The sequence below is a fragment of the Somniosus microcephalus genome, chromosome 10 (assembly GCF_052327205.1).
Source record: "Somniosus microcephalus isolate GS21.2 chromosome 10, FLI_Smic_1.0, whole genome shotgun sequence".
Classification (NCBI taxonomy): domain Eukaryota; kingdom Metazoa; phylum Chordata; class Chondrichthyes; order Squaliformes; family Somniosidae; genus Somniosus; species Somniosus microcephalus.
The window spans coordinates 5,829,958-5,842,067 of record NC_140996.1 but is presented as its reverse complement, the minus strand read 5'-3'; positions in this window follow the sequence as shown (position 1 = coordinate 5,842,067).

The following is a 12,110-nucleotide window of genomic DNA, read 5'->3' as shown; positions in this document are numbered from 1 at the left end:
TGCCGGACGCTAAGTCCAACAGGGTCAGGGGGGCCTACTTGCAGCCGGGGCAGCGATAATTAAAGGGGAGGAGCCGGCAGCCATGTTTTTGTTGCTGGCCGCCTGCCAGCACCTGCCCCCTCTGCCGTCCCCGGCCTCCTCTACAGCCCCCATGCGGGGGCTCTTTTGCTGGCACTCCGATCCCTGGTGGCCCCGCTGGGCCCCAGGCCGCTAGGCCCCTCCCCTTTAATAAGGGGCGGGGCCTGCAGTACGGCGGCACGTAGCACACCGATATTCCCTGGTAACGCCCCAAGAGGGAGGGGGAGCGTTTCCAGTAGTGCCCCACCTTCCTCTTGGGGTACTACCAGTGAATTTTGGGCACGGGGCGCCAACTTTTTCAGGCTCAAAGGGGGCGCACCCAAATTTTTGCCCCATAGATTTTAGTTGGTTAATGGTATTAAGGGTTCTGGAACCAAGGCGGGTAAATGGAGTTCGGTCACAGGTCAGCCATGATCTAACTGAATGGTGGATCAGGCGCGAGGGGCTGAATGGCCTCCTCCTGTTCCTATGAGCATTTTCCAGCTTTTACCAACCTTACAGTGTCCTGGGGCCAATATTTATCCCTCAACCAATGTCACTAAAACAGATTATCTGGTCATTATATTGCTGTTTGCGGGAGCTTGCTGTGCGCAAATTGGCTGCCGCGTTTCCCACATTACAACAGTGACTATACGTCAAACAGTACTTCATTGGCTGTAAAGCGCTTTGGGACGTCCGGTGGTCGTGAAAGGCGCTATAGAAATGCAAGTCTTTCTTAGTTTCCCCCTCTCCCATGGCCTCACCTGCTTGTCTGCCTACAGTTTCCAGTGCCACCTGGCCCTGTGGGCTGGGAGTTTTCCGTGACGGTGCTCCTTCCCCTGGTTGCATTTTTCTGGTACTGGTTTGGGTCAAGTGAGAGAGAAAAGACAATGGCCCAGAATTTCCTCGGAGCTTATCCTGCTCCTGCACCGTAACCTTGCTGGAAGTGCAGAAACCCTGTTTACGGGAGTTTAGTGGCGTTTCCGCAGTACTCCCAGCAAAGTTACGGTAGCAGAGCGGGAACAGCTCCGAGGAGATCCTGGGGCAATGTTGAAGCAGGCAGGCAGTGACTAGTGGGGTACCGCAGGGATCGGCCCTAGGACCCCAGCTATTCACAATATATATTCATGATCCAGACGAGGGAACTAGATGTAATATCTCCAAGTTTGCAGACGACACAAAGCTGGGTGGGCGTGTGTGCTGTGAGGAGGATGCCGAGAAACTCCAGTATGATTTGGACAGGTTGGGTGATTGGGCAGATGCATGGCAGATGCAGTATAATGTGGATAAATACGAGGTTATCCGCTTTGGTGGCAAAAACAGGAAGGCAGATTATTAGCTGAACGACAATAGATTGGGAAAAGGGGAAGTGCAACGAGACATGGGTGTCCTTGTGCACCAGTCGCTGAAGGTAAGCATGCAGGTGCAGCAGGCGGTTAAGAAGGCAAATGGTATGTTGGCCTTCGTAGCGAGAGGATTTGAGTACAGGAGCAAGGATGTCTTGCTGCAGTTGTACAGGGCCTTGGTGAGACCACACCTTGAGTATTGTGTGCAGTTTTGGTTGCCTTATCTGAGGAAGGATGTTCTTGCCATGGAAGCGAAGATTCACCAGACTGATACCTGGAATGGCAGGAATGACGTATGAAGAGAGATTGGGTCGATTAGGCTTATATTCGTTAGAGTTTAGAGGGGATCTCATTGAAACTTATAAAATTCTAACAGGACTAGACAGACTAGATGCAGGAAGGATGTTCCCGATGGCGGGGGAGTCCAGAACCAGGGGTCACAGTCTAAGGATAAGGGGTAAGCCATTTAGGACTGAGATGAGGAGGAATTTCTTCACCCAGAGAGTGGTGAACCTGTGGAATTCTCTGCCACAGAAGGCAGTAGAGGCCAATTCATTAGATATATTCAAGAAGGAGTTGGATATATTTCTTAAGGCTAAAGGGACCAAGGGATATGGGGAGAAAGCAGGGACAGGGTACTGAATTTGGATGATCAGCCATGATCGCATTGAATGGCGGAGCAGGCTCGAGGGGCCGAATGGCCGACTCCTGCTCCTATGTTTCAATGAAGCACAGGTGCATTGCCCCTTTAACTGAAGTGCCCTTGAGACTAGCAATAGTCCCTGTAGTGGCCGTGTGAGTCAGCAGAGTGCTTGTGAGTTCAGATGGTGCTTGTGTGTTTGCAGAAGTTCCCCTTTCCAGACGTGAATTCCCCCGACAAACAAAAACCGTCAGAGAAAGAATATGAGAGGAATGAGAGGGAGTGCCTGCAAGGAAGCAGATTCAATGGTAACTTTCAAAAGGGGAATTGGATCAATACTTGAAACGGAAAAATTTGCAGGGCTGTGGGGAAAGAGCAGGGGGGAATGGGACTAATTGGAGAGCTCGTTCAAAGAGCCGGCACAGGCACGATGGGCCGAATGGCCTCCTCCTGTGCTGTGTGATTCTATGATTCTATGTATGGGGGGTTGTGATGGATCTATGGGTAGAGAATGTTGATGACAATGGAGCCTTGACTTACCTTGGCTGACTGGGTAAGGTCATTGAACCTCTTTCTGCACTGATTGGCAGTGCTTGGTGTGGTGCAGCTTTCACGGACTGTTCTGCCACTTCTCTCTCACGGCCTGACCCACCCTCAGTGCTCAACAGTCTATCGGGCCCTGACTTCAGCCAGCAATATCTCTGAGGATAAGAACATAAGAAATAGGAGCAGGAGTCGGCCATTCGGCCCCTCGAGCCTGCTCCGCCATTCAATAAGATTATGACTGATCATCGACCTCAACTCCACTTTCCCGCCCGCTCCCCATATCCCTTGACTCCCTTATAGTTCAAAAATCTGTCTCTCTCCACCTTAAATATATTCAGTGACCCAGCCCCCACAGCTCTCTGGGGAAGAGAATTCCAAAGATTCACGACCCTCAGAGAGAAGAAATTTCTCCTCATCTCTGTTTTAAATGGGCGACCCCTTATTCTGAAACTATGTCCCCGAGTTCTAGATTCCCCCACGAGGGGAAACATCCTCTCTGCATCTACCCTGTCGAGCCCCCTCGGAATCTTATATGTTTCAACAAGATCCCCTCTCATTCTTCTAAACTCCACTGAGTATAGGCCCAACCTGCTCAACCTTTCCTCACAAGACAACCCCTTGCTGTATCCGAGCACCCGCACCAACATGCTACCTCCCTCCCTCCCAGTGATGCAATGCCATCAGGTACGGCATTCCTACTACAGACCCGTCTTGAATTAATTAAGACACAGCGCTGGGTTTGCAGCAGAATCTCATGGGCAGGAAATCATGCCAATAATGTACAAGAGGGCGGGGCTTCGACGGGAGAGCTAGTGTGCCAACAACAACAACTTGTATTTATATAGCGCCTTTAATGTAGTAAAATGTCCGAAGGTGCTCCAGAGGAGTGATTATCAAACAAAATTTGACACCGAGCCACATAAGGAGACATTAGGGCAGGTGAAGGTTTTAAGGAGCGTCTTAAAGGAGGAGAGAGAGAGGCGGAAAGGTTTAGGGAGGGAATTCCGGAGCTTAGGGCCGTGGCAGCTGAAGGCACGGCCACCAAAGGTTGAGCGATTATAATCAGGGATGCTCAAGAGGGCAGAATTGGAGGTGCGCAGATATCTCGGGGGGTTATGGGGCTGGAGGAGGTTACAGAGATAGGGAGGGGCGAGGCCATGGAGGGATTTGAAAACAAGGATGAGAATTTTGAAATCGAGGCGCTGCTTAACCGGGAGCCAATGTAGGTCAGCGAGCACAGGGGTGATGGGTGAACGGGACTTGGTGCGAGTTAGGATACGGGCAGCAGAGTTTTGGATGACCGCAGGTTTACGTAGGGTGGAATGTGGGAGGCTGGCCAGGAGTGCGTTGGAATAGTCAAGTCTAGAGGTAACAAAGGCATGGGTGAGGGTTTCAGCAGCGGATGAGCTTTGATGAGCGAGTTAGTTACCAGAGTGGGGTTCCGATGGGAGAGTTAATGTACCAGAGAGATGGGAGAGCTAATTAACTAGAGGGAGAGGCATAAATGGGAGAGTTAGGGTTCTAGAGAGATGGGCTTCAATGGACAAAGAGCCTTTCCTTGTCTCTCTGTCTACTCATTTGATATGTTACTCATTATCTTTGGGCAACACCACCATCTGCTGTCAGGGAAATGGTACTACAGGACAAAGCAATGCTTTACCCCACTCACAGTACAGTACTGTAATCTAGGCTGACACTCCCAGTACAGTACTGAGGGAGTGCTGCACTGTCAGAGGAGCCGTCGTTCGGATGAGACGATAAACCGAGGTCCTGTCTGCTCTCTCAGGTGGACGTAAAAGATCCCATGGCCACTATTTCGAAGAAGAGCAGGGGGGAGTTCTCCCCGGTGACCTGACCAATATTCATCCCTCAATCAACATCACCAAAGCTGGGTGGGCGTGTGTGCTGTGAGGAGGATGCCGAGAAACTCCAGTGTGATTTGGACAGGTTGGGTGATTGGGCAGAAGCATGGCAGATGCAATATAACGTGGATAAATGCGAGGTTATCCACTTTGGTGTCAAAAACAGGAAGGCAGATTATTATCTGTGTTATATCCGTGTATCTTAATGTTGTGTCCTTCAATAATCAGACAACAGACTGCAGGGAACAATCAACAGGTGTTTACTGAATGAGGGTTCAAACTGCAACTGCCTGTACAGATCACTACTCAGGGTTTATATACAGGTGTGGTCACTGCCGGTACTACAGGATACAGGAGCTGTAAAAAGTAGTTCTCCCCCTTAAAGGTACATACATTACAATTCCTCCCCTTTTAGATTAACAGTACCATAACACTCATTTAACAATTAAATATCAAACTAATTACAATTAACACTTTTAACATGCAACATTAACTGAAAATAGTCTATTTATAAATTCAGTCTTTGGGGAGGCTTCCTGATTCTTTCTGGATAACGCCTTTCCCGAGTGTCTCGCTCTTGGTGCGGAGGCGATTCTAACACACTGTCGTCAGTTGATTCATCAGCTTCCAATGCTATTGTTTCTGAGGTAGATGCGACCTGTACGTCGGGTTCCTCACCAGGTACGTATGGCCGAGACATGGGGTTGACTCGTTCCTGTGACTCTAGGATCTGGTCAGCATGGCGTCTCTCAATGTTCTCCCCAACATCCACTGTGTACATTAGTGGCCCCTGCCATGTGCATATCGTTCCTGGTTGCCATTTCTCTGTTCGGTAGTCACGGGCCAAGACTGGTTGCCCTACATTCAAGCTCCTTGTCGGCTTCTCATTGATGTGCTGGAATTGCTTACTCTCAACATCTCTTCGTACATTTGGTCTGAGCAAATCCAGAGGAGATCTCAACCTTCGGTTAAAGAACATCATGGCCGGGGCCTGGTTGGTGACTGCATGTGTCGCATTTCTGTAGGCTAACAGGAAATTGTCCACCTTATGCTGCAGTGGAATGTCGTCATCGCACATGGCCTTAACTGCTTTTTTAAAGGTTTGTACGAACCTCTCAGCCAATCCATTTGTGGCTGGATGATACAGGGCGGATGTGTAATGCCTTACCCCATTCCTTTTCATAAATCTTCAAAACTCTTCGGACACAAACTGTGGTCCGTTATCAGAGCAAATCTGCTCTGGCAAGCCGTTCCTGGCAAAAATGGTCCGTAGGACTGCAATAGTTTTCTCCATGGTGGTGGAGGACATTTTGATTAACTCAGGCCATTTCGAGTGCGCATCCACGGCTATTAAAAACATTGAGTCCATGAATGGACCAGCAAAATCAATATGCACCCGTTGCCATGGAGATGAGGGCCACTCCCATGGGTGTAGAGGGGCATGTGGTGGTGCATTTTGGACCTTCTGGCATCCTGAGCAGCTCTTTGTCAGGTCCTCGATTTGCTGATCGATCCCCGGCCACCACACATAAGCCCTATCAAGGCTTTTCATTTTCACCCCTCCCAGATGACCTTCGTGAAGCTCATTGAGCACTCTCTCCCTTAACTTGGGTGGAATTACCACTCGGGATCCACACATCAAGGTCCCCTGGCATACTGACAGCTGTTCTCTTCTGGATGAGAATGCTGGCAACAGTGAGTCGCCATGTGCTGGCCATCCCTTCACCGTCAAATCATATACCCGAGACAGTGTCGGGTCATTTCGGGTCTCCTTCTCTATACCAACGTTAGTTACTGGCAAGCATTCAATTATAGTCGAATGAAATATTTCGACAGGATCCACTGCTGGTGCTTCCTCCACAGTAGGCAGTGGCAGGCGTGATAGCCCATCAGCGTTTCCATGCTGTTTTGTGCCCTTATACTCGATTTCATATTGGTGCGCCCCTAGAAAAAGGGACCATCTTTGTAGCCGTTGTGCAGTCGTCACTGGAACGCCCTTTTTTGGATTAAAGATGGAGACAAGTGGTTGGTGGTCAGTCAGCAAGGTGAACTTCTGCCCGTGCAGATAGTGATTGAACTTTTTCACTCCCCACACTAGGCTGAGGGCCTCCCTGTCAATCTGGGCGTAGTTACGCTCGGCTGAGGTTAGTGACCGAGACGCAAAGGCTACTGGCCTCTCCGAGCCGTCCGGGAATTTGTGCGACAGCACCGCTCCAATGCCATAGGGTGATGCATCACACGCCAACCGAATTGGTAGTGCTGGGTTGAAATGGGCCAACACCTCTTTTGATGTGATCAATGCTTTGCTGTTCTGGAAAGCTCGTTTACATTTGTCACTCCACTTCCATGGTACCCCCGTTTGCAGTAGGGTGTTCAGTGGGTGTAGTACGGTAGACAAATTCGGCAAGAACTTATGGTAGTAGTTCACCAGCCCGAGGAACGACCTCAGTTGTGACACATTTTCCGGTGCTGGAGCCTTGACTACTGCCTCAATCTTTTCAGGGGACTTATGTAACCCCTCTTTATCAATAACGTGGCCACAATATGAGATCTACTTCTGGAAAAACTTGCATTTGTGGCGATTAGCTCGGAGCCCATATTCCTTCAATCTAGTGAGCACCTGCTCCAGGTTGGCGAGGTGATCACTGTCATTTTCGCCCGTGACCAGGATGTCGTCCAAATAACACTGGGTCCCTGGAATCCCTTGCAGGACTTGTTCCATTGCCCTTTGCCAAATAGCCGGAGCTGATGCTACCCCGAACACCAGCCGGTTGTATTGATAGAGACCTTTATGAGCGTTGATCGTGAGGTACTGTTTCGAGGCTTCTTCTACCTCCATTTGCAGGTACGCCGTGGCCAGATCAATCTTAGTGAAGCGTTTCCCTCCAGATAGCGAGGCGAAAATATCTTCAATCTGCGGAAGCGGATATTGTACAGTGTGAAGGACTGGGTTCACTGTCACCTTAAAATCCCCACAGATGCGGACCTTCTTTGGTTCCCCAGGCGTATTACTCAACGACCTCTTCATTACAGGAATGATGGGTGTAGCCCACTCGCTCCAGTCCACTTTGGACAGTACTTCTGAACGTTCCAAACCTTCCAGCTCTGCTTCGACGGCTGGGCGGATCGCATAAGGTACCGGTCTGGCCTTAAAAAACGTTGGGCTTGCATTTTCCTCTATTTTGATCGTTGCTGTTATGCCTTTTAGTGTTCCGAGTCCCTCCTGGAACACTTGTGCGTCAGTTAGCATTTTTGACAGTCGTCCAGGTGTGACGTCGTCATCCTTTTTGGCATCTACAGTCAGTGCTTGTATGGAATGGCAATCTAGCTGTATCTTCCGGATCCATTCACGTCCTAGTAGTGGTGGTCCTCCATCTGGCAATACATATAGGTCCATTTTTGGTGTTTCCTTGCCGTTATATATAACGTTCACCCTTTTTTTTCCTTTGGGGTAGACTTTTTGCCCCGTGTATGTCTTGAAGACAATCTTTGTATCTCTCAAGGGTATATGTGAGAATAGCCGCTTGTAGTCCCTTCGGTTTATGACTGTTAGGGCTGATCCTGTGTCCAATTCCATTTTCACTTGGACTCCTGCTATCTTGAGCGTGACCCAGATAGTTTGGTGATCCTCCGTTGTGATCACATTATGTAGTTTCAGACAACCCAGCTCCTTGCTTCCGGAGTCTGTATCACTCTTCTGTTCATCTGAACTACTCTCCGTTACCTTATGTACTTTCTTGTACTTCTCCTGTGGAGATTTCTTGCTGCTGGTTTTCTTTCCCGACCTGCAGACTCTTGCTATGTGTCCTACTTTTCCACACTGTCTGCATACTTTGTCCTTGAACCAGCAATCATTATGGTCGTGTGTTGTTCTGCCGCAGCGATAGCACTTCACTGTTCCGTATGACATTTCATTTGTACCATATTCTTGCGGTCTCCATTGTATCTCTGCAGCGCCCCGTGCTGCTGCTTCATGTGATACTGCAATGCTGAAAGCCTTGTCCAGCGTAAGATCCTTTTCTGATAAAAGCCGTTTCTGGGTTCCTTCACTTTGAAGCCCACACACAAACTTGTCCCTTAAAGTATCTGCTAGTCCCGTTCCAAACTGGCAGTGTTTCGATAGCTTGCGCAGTTCCGTTAAATACTCAGCATTACTTTCATCTTTATGCTGGTTCTTTTTGTGAAACTTAAATCTTTCTGCTATCAGCAGCGGTGTGGGGTTTAAGTGGTCCTGTAGGATTGACACTATGTTTTCAAAATCCTTTTCTACTGGCTTCTCTGGGGTTACTAGGTTTCGTAGTAAGCCATACGTTTTTGCACCCATTGAATTCAACAATACCAGCGCTATCTTGTCATCTGGCACTTCATTCGCCTTGCAGTATACTTCTATGCGTTCGACATATGTCGTCCAATCTTCGACTTCATTGTCGAACGCTGTGATACTGCCACTCTTCGGCATTTTTGGGTGTGGTTAGACTGGCTTAAAATGGCATCTCCCGCGCTTTCCTTTCTTCCTCGCTGCGGCTTAAAATGGCGTCTCCCGCGTTTTCCTTTCTTCCCCGTTGCGGCTTAAAATGGCGTCTCCCGCCTGCTGCCAACGCCGCTCTCGGCGGTCCTCGTGGCAAATGGCAACACCCTGTGGATTTCGTGCGCTGCTCCTGCGCTGCTGCCAATGCCACTCTCTGCGGTCCTCATGGCAATGGCAGCGCCTCGCGTTTTCCTGCGCGCCTCTCTCCCCCGTTGACGCTGCTTGGCCCTTGAACACCGGCTGCGCTCTGCTCTCTCTCATCTCTCTCCCCGTTGACGCTGCTCGGTCCTGAACACCGGCTGCGCCCTGTGCGCTCTGCCCTCTCTCTCTCCCCCGTCGACGCTGCTCGGCCTTTTTCTGTGCCGCTCGGTCGGCTCTAGCCGCCGCTGTCCGGGAAGGGTCTGCGCAGTACCTGTTGCCAGCCCGTTTCGCTGGACCACCGTGACTGGAAAGCCAAGCCTGGCTCTCGACAGCCTCCCCTGCGATGCTCAAATCTCTGCTGGATGACTAGGCGGTTGCACGTGGTCGACGCCCGTGCTTCTGGACTCGACCTCCTTCCACTGTTCTCCAGGAGTGAATCCCTGGGAGGTGATGCAGAGTTGCAGGTAGGTTCGAATCTGCGTCGTCGCCAATGTTATATCCGTGTATCTTAATGTTCTGTCCTTCAATAATCAGACAACAGACTGCAGGGAACGATCAACAGGTGTTTACTGAATGAGGGTTCAAACTGCAACTGACTGTACAGATCACTACTCAGGGTTTATATACAGGTGTGGTCACTGCCGGTACTACAGGATACAGGAGCTGTAAAAAGTAGTTCTCCCCCTTAAAGGTACATACATTACAATCTGAATGGCAATAGATTGGGAGAAGAGGAAGTGCAACGAGACCTGGGTGTCCTTGTGCACCAGTCGCTGAAGGTAAGCATGCAGGTGCAGCAGGCAGTTAAGAACGCAAATGGTATGTTGGCCTTCATAGCGAGAGGGTTTGAGTACAGGAACAAGGATGTCTTGCTGCATTTGTACAGGGCCTTGGTGCAACCACATCTTGAGTATTGTGTGCAGTTTTGATCGCCTTATCTGAGGAAGGATGTTCTTGCCATGGAAGGAGTTCAGCGAAGAGTCACCAGGCTGATACCTGGGATGGCAGGAATGACGTATGAGGAGAGATTGGGTCGATTGGGCTTATACTCGCTGGAGTTTAGAAGAATGAGAGGGGATCTCATTGAAACTTATAAAATTCTAACAGGACTAGATAGACTAGATGCAGGAAGGATGTTCCCGATGGTTGGGGAGTCCAGAACCAGGGGTCACAGTCTAAGGATAAGGGGTAAGCCATTTAGGACAGAGATGAGGAATTTCTTCACCCAGAGAGTGGTGAACCTGTGGAATTCTCTACCACAGAAGGCAGTGGAGGCCAATTCATTAAATATATTCAAGAAGGAGTTGGATATATTTCTTAAGGCTAAAGGGATCAAGGGGTATGGGGGAAGGCAGGGACAGGGTACTGAATTTGGATGATCAGCCATGATCTCATTGAATGGCGGAGCAGGCTCAAGGGGCCGAATGGCCTACTCCTGCTCCTACTATGTTTCTATGTAAAAGCAGATGATCTGGTCATTATCACACTGCTGTTTGTGAGAGCTTGCTGTGCACAAATTAGCTGCCGCGTTTGCTACATTGCGACAGTGATTACACTTCCATTCAGCGAGGTCCGGCAGTGGGCAGCGCAGACCACCAATGCTGAAGCTCTGACCACGCCAGAGTGTGCAGGGTCAGTGGGAGGGCACATAATGTGCATGGGGCAGGTGGGCACGATCAGCACTGTGGGCACACCTGTGGTGTGGCCGGAAAATCTGGCGTATGCCTGGCATTGGGTGGGTGATTTGGAATGGCAATCACTAAAAATTAAAAATAACAATCGTGTCAGGTAAACGAAACCCCAGCCCTCTATCAATACAGAACCATTGCAATCTACTTGGAACTACATATCTTTTCTTCTTCTTAGGCAGTCCCTCGGAACCGAGGATGACTTGCTTCCACATTGAAAATGAGTTCTCAGGTGACTGATGAGTCCAATGCGGGACCTACAGTCTCTGTCACAGGTGGGGCAGATGGTGGTTGAAGGGGCGGGTGGGTGGGGTGCTTGGGTTGACGTGCGCTCCTTGCGCTGCCTACACTTGACTTCCGCTTGCTCCCGGCAAAGAGACTCGAGGTGTTTGGCGCCTTCCCGGATGCTTCTTCTCCACTTTGTGCGGTCTTGGGCCAGGGATTCCCAGGTGTCGGTGGGGATGTTACACTTTTTTAAGGAGGCTTTGAGGGTGTCCTTGAAGCGTTTCCTCTGCCCACCTGGGGCTCTCTTGCCGCGTCAGAGCTCCGAGTAGAGCGCTTGTTTTGGGAGTCTCGTATCGGGCATGCGGACAATGTGACCCGTCCATCGGAGCTGATCGAGCGTGGTCAAAGCTTCGATGCTGGGGATGTTGGCCTGAGCAAGAACACTGACGTTGGTGCGCCTATCCTGCCAATGGATTTGCAGGATCTTGCGGAGGCAGCGTTGGTGGTACCTCTCCAGTGCTTTGAGGTGCCTGCTGTACACGGTCCATGTCTCTGAAGCATACAGGAGGGCGGGTATCACTGCTGCTCTGTAGACCATGAGCTTGGTGCCTGGTCTTCAAACACTCTCTTCCTCAGGTGACCGAAGGCTGCACTGGCACACTGAAGGCGCTGTTGGACTTCGTCGTCGACGTCTGCCCTTGTTGACAGTAGGCTCCCGAGGTATGGAAAGTCCATGTTGTCCAAGGCCTTGTCATGGACTTTGATAACCGGGGAGCAGTACTGTGTGGCAGGGGCAGGTTGGTAGAGGACCTTTGTCTTACGGATGTTTAGTGTAAGGCCCATGCTCTCGTACGCTTCGGTGAAGGTGTTGACGATGGTTTGGAATTTGACCTCCGAGTATGCGCAGATGCAAGTGTCGTCTGCGTACTGTAATTCGATGACAGAGGATGGGACAACCTTGGATCTGGACTGGAGGCGACGGAGGTTGAACAGTTTCCCATTTGTTCTGTAGATCAGCACCACTCCAGCGGGGAGCTTACTGAGGGTGAGATGGAGCATTGCAGCCAGGAAGATCGA